Source organism: Cucumis melo, chromosome 7 (assembly GCF_025177605.1).
Source record: "Cucumis melo cultivar AY chromosome 7, USDA_Cmelo_AY_1.0, whole genome shotgun sequence".
In the NCBI taxonomy this organism is placed as follows: domain Eukaryota; kingdom Viridiplantae; phylum Streptophyta; class Magnoliopsida; order Cucurbitales; family Cucurbitaceae; genus Cucumis; species Cucumis melo.
The window spans coordinates 11340641-11360789 of record NC_066863.1 but is presented as its reverse complement, the minus strand read 5'-3'; positions in this window follow the sequence as shown (position 1 = coordinate 11360789).

Genomic DNA, 20149 nt, shown 5'->3' with positions numbered 1-20149 from the left:
ATTGAAATACTTGATCGTTTACCTCTATCAACATGATCGTTTAACAATATACAAACAATCGTTTTGTTATATGAACATGATCGTTCATCTTTATGAACACGAAAATTTTCAATATTTTGTATGATTCGCATCTTTAAACGATTTTTTATCAAATTCAATACGATTGTTTAAACGATGAGCGTCTAAAAATGATCGTGTATCAATTTCAATAAGATGGTTTAAAGGAACAGTATCTTTAAATGATCGTGTATCAAATTGGATAAGATGGTTTAAACATAAACAATCGTTTAATTTATTATATACGATTGTGTATTTGTGTTAAACGATCGTTTAGTATTTATTAACTTATTTGCACGATGGTTTAAATGATCAGCGTCTTTAAATGATTATGTGCTGGTGTTAAACGATCTTTTAATATTTATTAACTTCTTTGCACGATGGTTTAAATGATCAGTATCTTTAAACGATCGTTCAATTTATTGTATACGATCGTGTATTGTTGTTAAACGATCGTTTAGTATTTATTAACTTGTTTGCACGATTGTTTAGTATTCTCTTATCACATCTAAATACTTAATTATATTTTTTTTCCCAGATTAGAATGTCTATTCCTATTGTTGTTTTTTATGGAGGTCAATGGAATGATTGCAATGTTTATGAGAATTACTCAGTGTCTGGAATTTTGGTAGAAATGCGAGTCAACTTTAATTCTTTGGTTTCTTTGATATGTGAACAAATTGAATTGGATGAATCAGTAGAATTATCTGTTTTACTTGATTTTGGTAAAAGTAATGTTCAAACTGCGGTGCCGATAAAGAAGGACAATGATGTTGCTTGGTATTTAGCTTTTGTTATAGATGCAACTAGTAGACATCCATTAGTTGCGCATACAAGTGTTAATTGTTTGGGAACGTCTTCTTCATCTAGTAGTGTACAGAGGAATGTTGATATGTCACTGAATGTAGGTTTTTCTTCTTCTGTTTCAAATGATGAAGTTATAAGAGACATCTCTTATTATTCTTATTTGAAGGAAAAAAATTTTATTTGAAAGTAAATAAGTGCTTTCAAAGTGTTTTTGCATAATAGCAGTGAAGAACAACTTTCAATTTAGAACTACAGTATCAAATTTGAGGTATCTTGAATTTAGATGTCTGCAAGAAGGCTACAAATGGTATGTAAGGGCATCTCGTTATAAGAAGAGTGATTTGTGGATGCTATGAAAATACACTTCTGACCATGATTGTTCATTGGGTACTGCCCGAAGTTCTCACATGCAAGCTTCTTCAACAGTAATTGGCAATTGTTTGATATATGATTTTAGATTCATGTCTACTGATCGTTCCATTCCTAAAGAGATTGTGCATAAGGCTCGTACAAATCTTGGAGTTAATATAAGTTACCAGAAAGCTTGGAGGGTAAAAGAACATATGGTAAAGATATTACACGATAACAAAGTTGAATCGTATGCATTGATTCCAAGATTCTTTGATAAATTGGCTGAATCTAACCCAAGTATGATCAGTTTTTTATATCAAATTTTTATTGATTTGCAGATAGACGTGGATTGACTAATATCACAATCTATCTAGATAGATGTAGATATTCTTTCTGTTCTTTTTTGTTTGTGTTGATAGAAATGTGTTTTTAATTATTATAGGTACATGCACTGCTTTAGAAATGGATGATAGTGGTCATTTCAAGTTTTGTTTTATGGCTTTTGGTGCATCAATTGAAGGGTGGAAATATTGTAGAACTATTATTTCTGTTGATGGGACATTTTTGAAGTGTAAGTTTGGTGGCATCCTATTAGCTGCTTCATCACAAGATGGTAACAATCAAATCTTCCCTCTTGCTTTTGTCATTGTAGATTCTGAAAATGATGCATCATGGACATGGTTTTTTGAGAAGATACGAAGTAGTTTTTCAGAGCGAGCTAATTTAGTCATTGTTTCTGATAGGCATCTTAGCATCCTCAAAGGAGTTTTAAGAGTGTTTCCTGATGTTAAGTATTGTGTGTGCACAAAACATCTTTTAAGTAACTTGAAACTTCATTTTAAGGATCTACTACTTGATAAGTATTTCTTTAACTGTGCTTATGCGTACACTGTTGAAGAATTTGAGTACCACATAAGATGCATGGAGTTTGTTTGTTCAAATATTAGAGATTATCTTAGTAGTGTTGGTTTTGAGAAGTGGTCTCAGGCATATTCACGTGGATGAAAGTATAGAATGATGACATCAAATTGTGCAGAAAGTGTAAAATTATTGTTTAAAGATCTTAGAGAACTACATGTGGCAACGATGCTTTGTTCAATTAGGAATGTATTGCAAAAGTGGTTTTATGAACGAATTAAAGCTGTTTCTACAATGAAGAGTCATTTGACTTCTTGGGCTGAGAACATTCTACGTTTAGAACATGAAAAGTCGAGAAGATTATTGGTAAAATTATTTATTTATTTATTTATTTATTTATTTTATCTAGAACAGTTAGAGATAGATTGCTATCTTTGTCTATCCCAAAGATAAATATAGCAATTTATTTGTTCCTGTCTCAAATAGGCACTGATAGATTAAAATATCTATATATATCTGATGTATACAAAGATTGGAATCTATTTTTTCTTATGTTATTAATTGTCTTTATTTGTGTTATGTATTAGGTTGATCCAATAAGTACAACTGAATACCAAGTAACGGATGGAAATCAACAGTTTATTGTGAAGTTAATGTGGGATGTTGTAGTTGCCGAGTATGGGATGTTGAAGAAATTTCTTATGCACATGCTCTTGCTGTTCTACGAATGCTTAATTTAGAAACCTATTTTAATGTATCTGAGTTTTATTATAGAGAAACACTATTAGCAACAGACAATGGTTGTATTCAACCTGTTGGATCTCATTTTGATTGGAGAATTGTAGATTCTGTCATGAAAATATTACCTCCAGTTTTTAAATGGTAGGCTGGAAGACCAAGAAAACAAAGAATTCCATCTATTGGGGAATTTAGTAGTTCAACCAGATGTTCCAATTGTAATCGTAAATGACATAATAGTAGGACTTGTAAGCAAGGCAAGGTTTGAACAATTAATGAAAATGCGTACTATCTTTCTTTCATTATTAAGTATACACGTTTGATATTAAATTTGATGGAGAGTTGTTATCGTTTAGACATTAGATATATAAACGATCGTTTAATATTTTTTATGTTTACTAAGAAGATCGTTTAGACTTTACTAAACAATCGCTCGTTTAGACTTTACTAAACGATCGCTTAAAGATATATGTACGATCTTTTACATTAGTGTGATACATATAAAAAATCGCTTAATATTCTTCACTTGTACGTTAGGAAATCGCTTAATATTATTTTAGATATTAGTGTGGTTTATATAAACGATCGCTTAATATTTTTTATGTTTATTAAGAAGATCGTTTAGACTTTATTAAACGATCGCTTAAAGATATATGCACGATGAGTATTTCTGTATGCGAACGTTTTTATATTTTTATACAATTTTTTTTGTGATATGTATCTAAACGAATAAAAACATTAACTCAAAAGTACAAGAATGAAATATATATTTACTTACCAAAAGTATTTATTTGCCCAAAGTTCCAGTACATACTATTGTCTAAACAGTTTCATGTTTTTGACAGTTTGACAATCATGGTCAGCATTTGTTAGAAGACATTCAATAAATTTAGAACAGAAAATGCCACAATCCAATGAACGCCCTCTCTGTAATGTGGTAGTTGACCTGAGTACTGGCCTAGGGCCATATTTGAATCGTTTTGAATGGAGGTCCACTCCAATTGCAATTAAGAGTGAGGCGATGCATCGTGCAGGTATTTCAAGAGCTTGATCAACAAGCTTCTTATCAACATAATTTGGCATCGAGTCGAACATGTAGATCTTGTATTTCCTCATATCAGCTGCAATAGACAATCAGTGTTCTTTTCTGTTGATGCAGCCAATCACATAGTTGACATCTCCCCACCCTGGCTTTTCTTGGAAATCACCAACAGCTGTGTTGAAATAGTATTCTAAATCTTCTTTTGCCCATAGATTTAAGTGTGTTGTTGTGTCTTTCCAATCAACTTTCTTATTGTCCGCTATCAGCAGATGAGTATCAAAAAGACGTTGTCAAACTATACAGTGTGGCTTATTAATTCCAGTCTTGAAGAACAAGTAAAAAAATTTAGTCAGAATATAATTATGTAGTATAACTTCTATACAAAAAAAATAAATAAAGAATAACAACTTACTATAAACGCGAAATCTATTGCTCTAAAAGTATACTTGCAAAGTTTCTTGATATACAACATTTTTTCTGCAAGTGAGATAATAGCAAATCCATGGTTTACAAAGAAAATTAAACGATCATTTAGTGAATGAAAGAAGAGTATAAGTGATCATTGAGAAAATACAAGTGATTGTTTACTTACTAAGCGTTCGATTAATATATATAACCGATTGTTTAGTGAATAGAAGCGATCGTTTAGAAAATACGAGTGATTGTTTACAACATTTTTTTCCTTACTAAACGATTGTTTATATATAAACGATCGTTTGGTTTAGATAAAGTATGTCGTACTCGATCATGTATTTTTATATGTAAAATGAAATTTAGAAAAAGTACTTACGTCTTCTAGTATCCATGTGTTTTCTTCAAGTTTTTTGAAGAAATCTTTCTTTCTGGTTGTGGAGACTACTTTCCTTTTTTCATGAGTTGTTTTTCTTGATCTTTTCCATGTTAAGTATTCGTTCCATAATTTTTCATCTACTTGCCACATGGGATTATATGTATCTACATCAATGATTTCAACATCTGGTACAGGTATTGTCGGTTCTAATATGGTCTCAGTAGATGTTATGGGTGGATTAACTTGTTGATCTTGATCAGACACCTTTTCATTTGCTATTTTTTTACATAACTTTCTTCTCTTCATTGGTTGTTGTTGATCTTCATTTGTTTCCTATAATGCACAATGTTGTTAACTAAGGAAAAAATAAAAAACAATAATAATTGATGCAAAGTACTGGTTCTTTTATATACATAACGATATAGGTTCTAAATCAATTGTAGAACTTTCTTTCTGCGTTACTGGTTCATTTTCAACCAAAGTAACTGCTTCATTATTTTTTTGAATCTCAACCTGTTGTTTTGTTGTTTCCTATAATGTATGATATTAGACAAGTAACAAACTATTAATTTAAAGGACTACACATTTTGTTGTGTATACATACAAATTGAGATTCTATCTTTTTAGTTGAGGTATATTGCTGCACAGTTCCAATTGTTTGATCCTCAGTTACTTGTTCATTTTCTTTTTCTTTTTCTATCTCAGCCAAAGTAGCTGGTTGATTATTTTTTTTGTATTTCCTACAATGTAAAATATTAGATAAGAAACAAATTGTTAACTCAAAGGACTACATAGTTGTTGTGTATACATACCAGTTGAGATTCTTCAATTACAATTGAAATTGATGGTGGCACCTCATGAATTTGTACAGTTTGATCAAATGGAGCCATTGCAGGTTGGTTGAGAGTAATACATGATGATGGTAGTATCTCACAAAGTGGAAGAGGGTGGCTCACAAGTGGAAGGGTAGTAATCATTTCTGGTAGGTATTTTTCTTTCTGACTTTGAACATTTGGATTATCTGATATATCTCTTATAGTCAGTAGCAAGTTTGCATCTTGCCGTCTATGCTTATATCACTACCAGATTCCTCTTGATGTTCCCTAAACAAAATGAGAAAAAAAAAAGAATAAGAAAAAATACAATTGTTACTTATTTAGAATGTAAGCAATTTTGAACATTATAAAGCAGTAAACAATGAATGAAATGTTAACCTTTGAGTATCCACGTTATGATCTTGAGTGTGTTGTTCTTCAACATATGGCTGGTCATTACTCATCATATTTTCTCTATTATGATGATCATCACTCTTGTCCATATTGTCTTGATTAATTCCATCATGAAGATCATCTTGGAAGTGATGAGTATCATCATTGCCTTGATTTTGGTTTTGATTTTGATTCTAATAAATAAATAAAAATGAAAATAAAATTTAAAAAAAATCGATTGCTAAACGATCGTGTATAAAAAAGTAAATGATGATGTATAATACCTAAACGATCGTGTAACTATGATATACAATCGTTGAAATTTGATAAGCGATCAGATATTTTAGTTCCACAATTTAAACAACTGATAAATGAAATACTTTCTAAAAACAAAGTTTATCTGGAGCAATCGTTCCAGTATTTGCTTCATTTCAGACAACTTCAATGACTTCTTTCTGATTGTGTCATCCATTCTACAAACTATAGAAGTTAATGCAGATACATCCTTATGAACTTCTTTGATGTTCTTTTTCAGTGTTTTGTAGGATTTTGAATGACTTTGTTGTTCTTTGTCATTGGATCTGCGACTTTTCTTCATGGTCATTGGATGCATTTCGGATTCATCAGCCACTGTTTGTCTTTTTTTTCTTTCGTGGTGACAGTTGTGGAGATGAGGTTGACTGCAAGTTGTTGTTGTCTAATGACTGATTGTTTGTTATATCATTAGAAGTCGTGTTATTACTGTTGTCAATATCTGACATGGATTCATCATCCTCCATTTTCATGTTATCATCCCCTCGAATTCGACTTTCCATGAAAGCTTTCTCTTGGGTTGATAGCTTGAGTTTAGCTTGAACAACAGTCTGCAATGTTACAATCAAAGAATTGTTAATACGTTGTATATCAAACAAGCTAGTAACCAATCGTTTATAAAATAATATGATACTCGATATGATATTTGACATAAACGATATTGCATTAAGCTAAACGATCGTTTAAAAAATGTAAACAATCGTGTAATTTATGTTAAACGATCGTACAATTGTTTTAAACGATCGCTGAAAAGTTTTACTTACATTCTTATTATCGAATATGTTCTTCTGCAATATTTTGTAAGATGGAGCTTGTATGCAATTCCATCTTAATATTCTAGGGATTGATCCCTTGCTGTTTTTGTGGCTAGGTGCTCACTTGCAGCTGAGAGTATTTCATAAGCCCACACCAAAAACATTTAAACAAATATGTTAAACTTTGGTGTTTAATTTGTATTTAATTAAAGTGTGAACAAATAAAAATTACCTGAAAAGCAAGTATGTAGCCTTTTATGTTGTAGTATGCCACGACTTTGGAACCTTTTGCCCTCTTTAACTCATATGCTTCTTTTTTCCCTTGTAGAATTATCTTTAAACTGTTGAGCAAACGAGTGAAGAAGAAAGTTGACCAATCAAAGTTCTTGAAAACTTCTTCATCATCAATTTTTCCCAAAATATCCATATCAAACTGTGTTCTTTTATCCTTCTCGACCATCACAGTTTCTATAAAAAGGGCCAGGGCAACCTTCACAGCATCTTCATCATTTGTAAACTCAAAGTTTTTGAAAATTCCTTCAAGTTCCAAGCACGTTATTATTTTCTTGTTCTCTAATCAAAATAGAAGGGTCTGTAAGCGCTTATTATCACAGTCTTTCTCCAATGTTACTCTGGTTGGCCACAACCCGGTTATGATGTTGAATTCATTTTAGGTGAAACAAACATTCTTCTCCAAAACAGAAAAATAGATTCCATTTGCGTTGGTTTCTTCAGGTATCTACCTCAGCAAGAAGTGATGCATCAACTGGCCGTTGAAGACCATGTTGACATTCACCAATGGACCAAATATTGTTTTGTCAAACATCTGCAGTGTTCCTTGGTCAGTTTATCCTTAATAAGACTGCCAATCTTGTGCACTTGGCATGAGACAGTTGCAGGAAAATACTTGTCGCTAGGTACAGCCATCCTGAAAATAATGATCATAAGATACTTTCGTTATGTACACGATCGTTTATAAAAAACTAAACCATAAGCCCTAAAATTAAACGATCATTTACTTAATGTAACAGATTGTTCAATCCAAACAAAAGGTAATAATAAATTGAAACATTTATCAATTTGGAGAATAGATGTTTAAATAAATTTGAACACCTAAACGATTGAGAATAAGAATTTAAGAACAGAACGATAGTTTTTCAAGATAGATGTCAAAACGTTTGAAATATAAAGAAGGAAAAGTGTAATAACGTGAAGAGAAAAGTTCTTGGAATTGAGAGAAATATTATAGTAGGAAAAGTGCAGCAAAATACCTTTTGACGTTGAAGAGAAAAATGGACTAAGAGAATAATAGAATTGGAAATCTTTGAGACAAAATGCTGAGGGATCAGTGCGTTTGTGTATTGGAATGTGACGGAAAACAAAGAAGGCGAAATGTATATATTGGTTGTTTTTACCAAAGGGGTAATATTGTAAATTCGCGTACTTTTTTTAAAATGTTTAATCGCGTTCTTTAGTGTTTAATATATATATTTAAAAGATCCTTTAATTAAGTCAAAATGATCTTTTAAAAAATGTAATTGATCACGTTGTTAAATGATTGGAAAAACATATAATGTTAAACGATGATGTTATACAACTAAACAATTGTGTAGGATATCATTTATAAGATATACGATTTACGCGATCGTGTAGTATATTATTTAAGCGAATATGTATATATGCGGTTAAACGATGGTATTGTTGAATATGAACGGTCATGGTAATAAATGTAATATTATCAGATTAAAAATTAGGATATAAAGATAGTGTAAGATATAAAGAGTGAAATGGATGGGGCAATATTAATGTATATACAACTTAAAAATTTAATTTTTGAAATTTTTGAAAGTTAAATTTAATGATTTGAAGTTTTACAAAGACTATAAATCATCTCTAAAATATTGAGAAATTTGTAGGTTGAAGAATGAGGCAGTATCAATGTATTCTTGAGTTGACAGTCTTCTTTCATTTCTCTTGCTGCTTTCTCCTTGTGTTGACACTTTTGTCTTTTTTTTTTTGCTGACTAACATTATTTTTCTTTTGCATTTCTTTAAGTTCTCTCTTGTTTCCTTTTGTTTCAACTTGATCTTCTGATTCTTCACTGCTATCAGTGTCAATTTCTTCTTGTGGTTCATGACTGCTATCAGTGTCGATTTCTTCTTCAGTTTCAGTTTCGTTATTATCAAATTCATCTTCATTAATCAAGTTTTATTTTCCTTTTGTTGTATCTTTTGTATTTTCTTCCCCTAGTTTTTCTATATTTTTTTCTTCAACGGTTACAATATTTTCCAATTGAATATGACTTCGTTTTATTTTGTCTTCCTGGCTCCTCCTATTTTCAACTTCTTCTTCTTTTTCTCCATCTTTAAATTCAATTATCTGAATGTAAAAAGAGAATGTGTTGTCAAAATGATTGTGCAACAAAATGTAGACAGGGATGCAATATGAAGATCGTTTAGTTATATCAAACGATCATTTAGTTATGTCAAACAATCGTTTAGTTACGTCAAACGATCATTTAGTTACGTCAAACAATCGTTTAGTTATGTCAAACGATCGTTTAGTTATTTCTCGTTTAATTATGTCAAATGATCGTTTAGTTATGTTAAACGATCATTTAATTATATTTAAACGATCGTGAATCCAGTTCAGTTGTATAGTAAACAAACTAAAACCTGTGTCAATACGTGTGTTTTTGGTGTTCCTAAATGAATAAACCAATTTTTGTTTTCGTCTTCTTCATCTATCTGCAAGCATATAAAGTAAGAATGTTCAGATACATCATGAAGAAAACACATCCAGACAGATAAATTATATTTGTCTATACGAGTTATTTTTATTGTTTGGAAAAAAGTTAAACTGCGGCAATATTTCTGTTTTGGGTGTTTCTAAATCTGTAGTTGCTATTGTTTCCAAGCTACTTTGTGTTTCCAAAACAGCAGTTTCCTATAAAGAAAAAGAAACAACATATTTGTGTTTTATTTTATTTGGAAAGTGAGGAACATCAAACGAAACAAACACTAACCGAAGGGCAATTTGTTGTTGCATACTTCACCATTGTATTAACTTGTTCATTATTATCAAGAAGATTAAGGCTACAAGTAGGTGATCTATTTTTCTCCACGACTTTTGTATATGCAACTTCTTTCTCATTCTGTTGTTGAAGTTTGGCTGATGGTGGTGCTACATTCAAGCTTGTCATAATCATTGTCAACATGCATTTTATTTCTTTTATTCCTTGTCTTAATAATATTTGTTCTGTTTCTATTTTTTCTTGATTTTTTCTTATTTCACTTATTTCATTTAAGATTTTTTTTGCTTCATTGTTTTTTCCATTTCTTTCTTTCTCTCTCTCTCTCTCTCTTTTTGTTGCTCTGCCTTTTCTTTTCTTTCCTGCTTCTCAATATTTTTGAAATATCTGAAAATTGTTTGAGACTCTTCTTCTGATGAGTCTAGAGGTGTCATGGAGAACTACAAATAAAATGATATTATATTATTAGTGAAAAAGTAGTAACATTGATAAACAGTGATAGATTTATATCATCATCTATTCAAGATAGAGATGGATAGAAAATATTTCATTGTCTATCTGGATAGACATATATATCAGCATGCTCTAAGTTTACTTACATTTTCAGATTAAAAAATGTCGATGTTTAGAGTCCCCCAGTCACTTGTTTCTAAACATTCCCATGTTACAATTGGTGGCCCTTCCTTTGCAAGCTTTCTTCCAAACCCAACGTCTAAATTGGAAAGTCTTGGTATTTTCTGAAAAGCCCAATAGACTAAAGCTAGGGGAAATCCTTGAAGGTATACAGCATCCTTGTCACTGTAGGATGCTTTTTTCAAGAACTGATATGTTAGGATGTATGATAACCTCTCCCATGGATAACCTTTGAAGATTTCTTATTAACCAATATGTCTAGATGTAGGAGATTTATGTGGTTGTGTTGCTATTTGGGAATTAAAAATGCTTCTAAGATATAGAGGTTAACTAGTTTTTCTTTTAATGAGTCTTCCTCATTGCACAACGCTTTGAAAGTTCTTTCTATATCTCTTCTTGTTATAAAGTCATCATGACGGAAAAGCGCATTCTTTAGACCATTTTCTTTTCTTTCTCCTAGATTTAACTCAAGGAATTTGTGACCTTTTAGTCCAGTCAAAAAACAAAAGTCTTTCAACCCAAATTCTGCTATATCTCCATTGAAGTTGAAAGCAAGGACATTAGTTTTTTTTGTATGGCCTTGTTTTCTTAATAGAAAATTCAGGAATTGTGTTGGTATTTTGGCCATTTTAATGTTCAGGAACATTAAAACAAAAGGGCTGTTTGTCAAAACTCGAGACAAAATCCTTTTGTCTATTTTTGATTTGATCTGATTCAATGTTTCTAAGCTGTAGTATACAGTAATTCTGAGGTTTTTTTGTTCATCTTCCATAATAATGCAATTTGGATAGTGTTTTACCTGTTGAATGACATAATAAATAGTATGTTTCAAACAATGGAAAGTTTAAACAAATTTACAAATGCAGAGCGCTATAAAGAAAAAGATACAGAAATATACAACGTTATACATACAGATATTCACATTCTAGTTTGTTATCTTTTTTCCTTTTTCTTTCTTTACTTTCCTTTCTTCTGTCTTTGCTTTACATCTTATTGATTTGCTACACAATGTTTGTTGATTCATGCTCACCATCTATTTGTAAAAAAGAAGACTAATATAAATTATACAAACAGTATAGAAACAGACATGTTTGTATGTGACATAGATCGATAGATATAGATTGAACGAAATGAATACAGATTAAGGCTTCTTTGTATGTGATATAAATTGTGGTACGTATATGTGGATGGTGGAGATAGAACGAGATGAATATAGACTCAATAGATCGAAATGAATATAAACTCAAACCTTTTTGTATGCAATATAGATGGTGCTAGATATATGTGGATGATGGAGATAGATCAAAATGAATATAGATTCAAACCTTTTTCTATGCAAGGCAGATTGTCGATCGGGACAATTCTGTTGAAGTAGTTACCAGGATGTAAACGATTGATGACGAAGATGATGAAAGAAAAAGTCTGAGCAAGTTCCTTCACCTTTTTATAGCCTCTTTATTTGGATGGCATTTTTGTAATTACGATTTATTGGAGTTTCTGTAAATTTTCATTTATAAACGATCGTTAAAATTTCTCTACACGATCGTGTATACTTAAACTTTTTCATCATCTTTTACTGTTTATTACCTTATTGTTTATATATATGATTATCTTTTATATAATGTACAGAATCGTGTATGTTAATCCTTTATATTTACAAACGTGATCGGATGTACAATCGTTAAAGTATATTGTTATCGTTTAGCGTTTATTGTTGATCGTTTATGTATTTGGTCATTTACGAGATCGTTTATCAATTGTATATTATTCTACACGATGGCGTCTAATAATCGTTTATTAACATTAGTCATGCGTGCGCGGACGATTAATCGCGCATTTGTTGGGGTACTTTTTGGTATTATGTATTGTGGGCCTATAGACTTTTTCCGTTTCTGAAATTGTTCTATAGAGTGTAAATAACTTGCCGCTTTGTTATATTATCAAAAAGACCCCTAATAATAAAGTATATAGTAACATTTTTAAAAAATTAGAGATATAGCAAAATCTATTTGTGATAGACTTGTATTGCTAATAAACTCTTATGGTATATCAATGATAGATCAATATTTGAAACATGATCTATTAGTGATAGACTTTTATCACTAATAGGCTTTAACAAATTTTGCTATATTTGTAAATTTTTTAGTTTCTATATACTTAATTATTTTGAATCTAATTGCTATATTTGTAATTATCTTTAAAAGTTGTTGTGTCTTCATAAAAAAAAGTAATACTTTGAAAAGTTCACTTATTTTAAATACCAAAACACATTTTGTGTCTATTTGATTCCAAAATTTTAAGATAGACATTTTCAAGTTTTTGAAGTTTAAAAAAATATTTTAAATTGTTTTTGAGTTAGTTTGACATAGCATTAATTTTATATTCCGAAGAAATTTGATTCGTGGAGTTGAACTTGTGTTGATGTTGTATTTATGTTGATTCGATGCGATGTGGTCGATCTCTATAATTTGATCCTCTGATTCTCTCTCGACTGGATGCTTATGCTTGAATTAAGGAAGCGGAGTACGTGATGTTCTTGAAGTTGGAGTTTTGGAAGAAAGCTTGTATCTTCAAAGGAGCTTCAATCTTCGAGGGTGTTCTTGAAGTTGGAGTCTTGGAAGAAAGCTCGTATCTTCAAAGGAACTTCAATCTTCGAGGTTGTTCTTGAAAATGGAGTCATGGCTTTCTTCAAAGGAGCTTCAATCTTCAAGGGTGATCGACTTTAGAAGTTGAGGAGTCTTCTATCTCTTGAAAGAATTCTCTCTAGACCTTCTGGAGTAAAAAAATTTTCTCCTACAAATGAAGAGAACTCCTTTATTTATAGAGTTTCCTGGTGGACTTTTATGGACTTGAGCCTGGTCTAGTCCATGGACCATATCCATGGGCTCAATCACATGGATTTGGGTCATATTTAATTTTGGGCTAAATTAAAATTATCTTTGGGCTTAATTGAATTTTAGCCCAAGTCAATAATATTTAATTGAACCAAAATAATTAATTTGATCCAATTGTCATAATAAAGAAATGTGACATCATTAAAATTGTCCAATTTGTCTTTAAATTTAATTTGGGACACATGCCAATTTTTAGTTAATCCCAAATACGATTATCTTAGTAAATGACATGACAATTTGTAATTGGTTCCAAAATTTCTTATTCAACAAATGCCCCCTTTCGAGATTTATGCACGTGTATGGGTGGGTGAATCTCGAAATGATAAATTTAAAGACCAAATATGAGCTCTTTTTTTGCAAGCTTTTGAAGGTCCCATGCAAGTATATATGAGGTTACTATCTCCTCGACGTCCTACTTCTTTGACTGTCAACTTCTGGGGTTCGTTCATGATAGACGATGCAACTCTATTATGACGTCCTCCTGTTTCTTAGGGTTTGTTCATGATAGACGATACAACTCTATCATGATGCCATCTTGGTTCTTAGGGTTTATTCATGATAGCCGATGAGTCTCTATCATGACGCCCTCCTATTTCTTAGGGTTTGTTCATGATAGACGATGCAACTCTATCATGACGCCCTCCGGTTTCTTAGGATTTGTTCATGATAGTCGATGAGTCTCTATCATGACGTCCTCCTGTTTCTTAAGGTTTGTTCATGATAGATGATGCAACTCTATCATGGCGCCCTCTTGTTTCTTAGGGTTTGTTCATGATAGAAGATGCAACTCTATCTTGACCCTCTTCTCCATCCACTTTGCTTTCATATATTATTTGTTGCTATACTATGTCATCAGCACTAACTTGCTTTTGGTGATCTTATTTTGCAGAACGATGGTTTACTTCACAGAACGATTCTTGTCTGGAGTTTGATACCTCGTTGTATTTTCTAATAGAATTCAACCAAGAGAAGATGGACTTAGTCTCCTTGTGGAGAAGCCATGGGCTGGCTCTTTTGCAGATCATTGGCCACGCTTAAACAACAACTCAATTATTCCCATATTGTCTATTTAGATACCTTTATCTGAGGGAAAAACTGTATGGGTCCTACAGTCTTCTATCCATAATGAGGCTCTTAATTCTGATAGAGTTCTCACTCTCGGATAACGTTTGGGGTGCTGTGACCAAGGTCCTTAGAGAGTTCTGCTTTACTGACTACTATTGGGAGTGGCTAGAGCTTGTACTTGGTCGAAATGCATGACTTCTTTATAGTGTTCATTTATATGGTGCTGTAACAGCTTCTTTGTACACTAATGATCGTAATAGTGATGTTGTTCGAGCATTTTGTGAAGCATGGTGTCCTTCGACTAATACTCTTCATACTATAGCGGGCGAGTTATCTATTTCTTTGTGGGACCTTGGTCTTTTGGGGGTCTTTCCATTAAGGGAGATTTCTATGAGGAAAGAATTCCTTCTTTTAAAGAATTGACCTCCTCGCGAGATCTTCCGACAACCTGTCAATATCTTTTCCATGCGTATTATTTAATTATTTGTACACAGAGGAAGGATCGCGCGACATCCTCTAAGAATGACTCCTAAGTAATTATTAGCTCATGGATTTCGTTTTGGTACCTTGGGCCTAGAAGCTATGACAAGCCAACCACACGAAAACAAAAGATGACGTCGCGCTCCAAATCTACTCAGAACCCTGATGGTTCGAAGATCCAGGCTCTTGAATGGTCCTCTAGGAGAACATGTTATTTGCAGAAGTTGGAATCAGGAACTATCTGAAGGATGAAACGTATTTGGCTGCCTTCTTATCTTGCTGGTTATGCCTTTTCCTATTTTCACAGAAAGGATCATTTCTTCGTCCCGGAGTATTTATGGCTGCGAGCTTAATGGCCGCTGGCACTATTTATAGTCTTGCAGTTTCAATTTTGGTGAACGTATATCATGGGCTAGGTTTGATAACCAAAGCCTCCAATCCGATAAGACGCATGGACTTTCACTTTTTCATGCATTACATCCATGGCTAGTTAGCCCATTATTTAGGTACGCATTATCCACTTTCCACAAAAGTTCGAGGCCCTAAGATGACTAACTTTTTCAAAGAAGGTGGGTCTATTTATTTTGGCAAATATGAGACGCGAGAATTGATTCATAATGGTGCAAGAATTCAGTGGCACGCTAACCTCCATAATAGGAATAAACATGAACGCATGGTTGATACCCATGATTCATCGTTTCTGCAGACTTCTTATTTCGTGAGCATGCATTCCTGTTACTTGTCCTATCGCTGTGTAAATACCTGGATCTTAACATCATACAATCCGTATCGATTTAGACGACAATTTGGCTTTTACCAGGATATCTCCAATGATATAGGGGGCATGCCACCTGCGATCACACTAGATAATATATTATATCACTAGAGAATATGTACAAGACGTAACACTTTATCTGAGTTATATTTGCCTGCTCGTTCATTAGAGCCTTACAAGCATGTGACGCAGCGATTTACAGACTGGTGGGCCACGAGGCACGGGACCTATTTTGAGGATAACAGACATCATTGGGTGAGTGGTGCCATTCCTCCCCCTTCACAACCCAAACTACCCAAGAACCGAGGGAGAAACCTAGATCGTAAAGAAATTCGCTTGGTTGAAGTGATGGCTGCTACTCTCGAGGAGGAGATAAAGGAGCATAAAGATTAGAGCAATAGTAGCAAAAGTGATTGTCATTGGAAGAGACCTTTGAAGAAAGCAAAGGTATCAGGTGATGATCCCGACAGAAGAGATTCAAATGCTTTGGGAATCCCTGATGTTCCACCCCTAGTTTGCACATTTTCCTTTCTTAAAATTTTTTTTGTTCATCTTCTTCTCAAATGACTAATTAATTGTTTACTTCTGCAGTCACCTTTCAACACTCATCTTGAAGGCCTTATAGAACTAGGCAGCGATGAATCTTTGATGGGACCTCATGCAGTTGATTCGGCCATTGAGGAAGTTGGTACCTCAAAGACTCCCATCTCTAAACAAGTCAAACAGTCCTTACATCAATCTGCTCTTCTCGAGGACATTCGTCGAGCCAAGATGATAGTGGGAGGAAAAGACATTGGGAGTCCTCCATCCAAAGGAGATGCCTGCCCTAAAGAACCCTTACAAAAGGTCAACTCGACACATGCTCCCCTTAAGTGTTCTGAATCGCCTTTAGGCGCTTCTAATAGACAGACTACGAGAAATCCTAAGCCTTCTCAGTGGGTTTATGAAAAGGTAGTTTCAAACTTTTTCAAGAAAACAGTCTTATGTATGTGGGAGGATATTCAAGATAAGATCATGCGAAATCCTTTTAAATTTATCCCTAGACTTAGGCTAGAAATAGCAACGGATCTCTCATGGATTGAGAAGTTTCATGCAGATGGCTTAACTCCTCTTGAAGAGTATCTAAATAGTTATCTTAAGAGGGTAGACAATTTCAACGATGTGCAATCTTCATATTTTGCAAAGTTGTTGTCAATAGATAAAGCTCGTCAATTAGATGAGAAGACATCTGCCATCAAGGAAGCTTTAACTTTGATGGAACATCTACGAGGGGATGTCAAAGTCATTCAGGAAAGAGCTATGCAGTTATCTTTAGAAAAGAAGAAACTGGAGAGGAGACTTCAGAGCATAAATGCTTAGTCTGAACAACTGTCGATCTTATCTTGTGAGAAAGCAAAGACCATAGACCAAAAAGAACTAAAAGTTGCCAAGCTCCAGGATGAAGTTAATACCCTTGAAAGCACCCCTGCTATTACTGAAGAAGCGATTGAGGCCCTAACTATGGTTCGTAGGAGCATGGAAGCTGCACGAGAAGAATTTAAGAACTTTAAGTGGAAGCTTTGATTTATGTCCCTTTGCCTCATTTTCTTATGTTCCAATCCTTGTAAATGTAAAAAACAATTTGTTGAATGATAATGCAAAAGAAATTTTTGTTTTTTCTTTTTTTTTTTACTTTAGTGTGGCTACATTTATTTTGCAATTCTTACATATGAGATGACAATGAAACATGATTTTTTTTACATGTGACTGAACTTAAAGTGAACTTTAAGCTGCCTACGTACCCTTTTTACAACATAGGGATCAAGTCATAACGTAGTTCAATTGATTTTTTTTACTGGATAATGACGTTAAGCATAAAATTTCTTGAGAAACTTATCAATGATTTGGCCAATTTTTAATCCACCTCGATCAACAATCTTGTATGCACAATTTGTGTACAGTTCTTTAACAATGTAAGGTCCATCCCGTTTAGGTGTGAACTTATTCCCTGTATGCCTCATTATGATGATTGGTCTTCTTACAGCAAGTACTAGATCACCAACTAGAAAGGAGCAAGGTTTAATGTGCTTATCAAAAGCTTTAGACATTCTTGCTTGGTAACATTCCAATGCTTGCTGAGCTTCTAATCGCTTTTCATCAAGTGCTTCTAACTCTTGAAGACGTAACTTGATTGTCTTCGGTAGTCAACCCCTTTTTCACTACCATTCTTAATAATGAGATTTCTCTTTCAAGGGGAAGGACAACCTTTACACCATAAACGAGCGAATATGGTGTAACCTCTGTAGGACTGCGATGAGTGGTTTGATAAGTCCACAATGCTTCACCGATTCTTTCTTGTCAATCCCTCTTTGACTTGGAGACAATTTTCTTCAGAAGATTGCATAAAGTTTTATTGAATGCTTCTGCTAGGCCATTTGCAGATGCGTTAAACATAGATGACTTGTATTGCTTGAAATTGAATTTTTCACATAATTTGTCTATCATGCTATTGGAGAATTGCCTTCTATTATCTATCACAATCCGATGAGGAATACCGTATCGATAGATGATGTGGGTACGAATAAAGTTTGCCACGTTCTCTTTCTTGGTCTTTCTCAAGGGAATGGCCTAAGCCCACTTTGAGAAATAATTTGTTGCCGCAAGGATACAAGAATGTCCTGCTAATGATTTTGGTGTAATAGGGCCAACCAAATCAAGTTCCCAAGCCTTGAATGGCCAAGAAGCCACAGTTAGATGTAGAGGCTCTTGAAGTTGATGTATGAAGTTTGCATGGTATTGATAAGCTTCACACTTTTTTGCATAGTCCATTGAATCTTAAACCATCTTAGGCCAATAATAGCCCATTCTTCTCAACTAAAATTAAACCTTTGGTCCCGATGTTGTACTCCAAAAATGCCTGCATGCGCTTGCTTTAGAGCTTTTATCGACTCTTCCTTTCCAAGACATCGAAGGAAGAGCCCTTCAAGAGAACGACGATATAAGGTTTCGTTGTAATAAATGAAGTGTGCAGCCCTTCTTCGTACCTTAGTTTTATGACGAGAATCCTTTGGAAGCATTCCATGTTCAAGATACTCTATAATAGGTTGACGCCAATCTTCTTCGTGAATCAAATGGGATGTTGTTACGTTCGCTTCTTGACATTCAGAAAAAATTGGAGGCATAATCCATCGTTGACAAAGTGGTATATTTAGAGTTACATCATCTGGCATCGTCAAGGCAGTGACCAAATTTGTCAATTCGTCTGCTCTCTTGTGTTTATGTTCTAGGGACATGCTCCAGCATTACACTGTCAAACCTTTCCATCACTTATCGAGCATAAGCGAAGTATGGCTTCAAGTCTTCATGTTTCACATTGAGAGCTGATTGATTATCAACTTTGAACCACTGTGAATTTCTATTAATGATACTTCGATCTCTAATTCCATTTGAAGGCCAATTATCAAAGCCTGATATTCAGCCACATTGTTTGAGCACAGTTCAGCGAGTGCAAAGCTATAAGGCAACATATGTTTCTCAAGAGAAATGAGGACGATACCTGCCCTCGCGCCACTTCTTCGTGCTGCGCCATCAAAATACATAGTCCAAGGTTCCATAACTTCCGTGAAGAAAACTTCATCGTCTGGCAAGTCTTCACATAACTTCCAATCTGAAGGAATTGGATGGTCTGCTAGAAAGTCTACCAACGCTTGTCCTTTTATTGCTTTTTGGGGAATATAGACAATGTTGTATTGTTGGAGTAGAACCGCCCATTTGGCTAAGCGTCCAGAGATAATCGGCCTGAACAGAACATACTTTATAGGGTCCGCCTTTGCTACTAGATGAACTTGAACGCCTGCATATAATGCCTCAACTTATCAATAGCAAAGAAAAGTGAAAGGCACATTTTCTAAATGGGAGAACAGTTAACTTTAGCTCCAATTAAGGTTCTGCTTAGATAATAGAGAGCACATCCCTTTCCTTTCTCCTCTTCTTGTGCCAATAATGCGCCTAGACACCTTTCCTATGCAGTAATGTACAATATTAATTGCTTGCCAAGTATTGGAGCTCTTAATACTAGGGGATTAAGCAAGTATTTCTTTATGCTATCAAAAGCATTCTGACAAGCTTCATACCACACAAAATTTTCTCCTTTTCTCATTAACTTTTGAAAAGGTTGGCACCGACCGACCATGTTGGAGATGAACCTTCGAATGTAAGCCAATCGTCCCTGAAGACTTTATAGGTCATGTAAACTCTTTGGCCTTGAAATCTTCTGAATGGCATCAATCTTGGACTAATCTATCTCAATCCCTCGGTACCTTACAATAAAGCCAAGAAACTTTCCTGAAGTCACATTGAACGCGCATTTGAAAG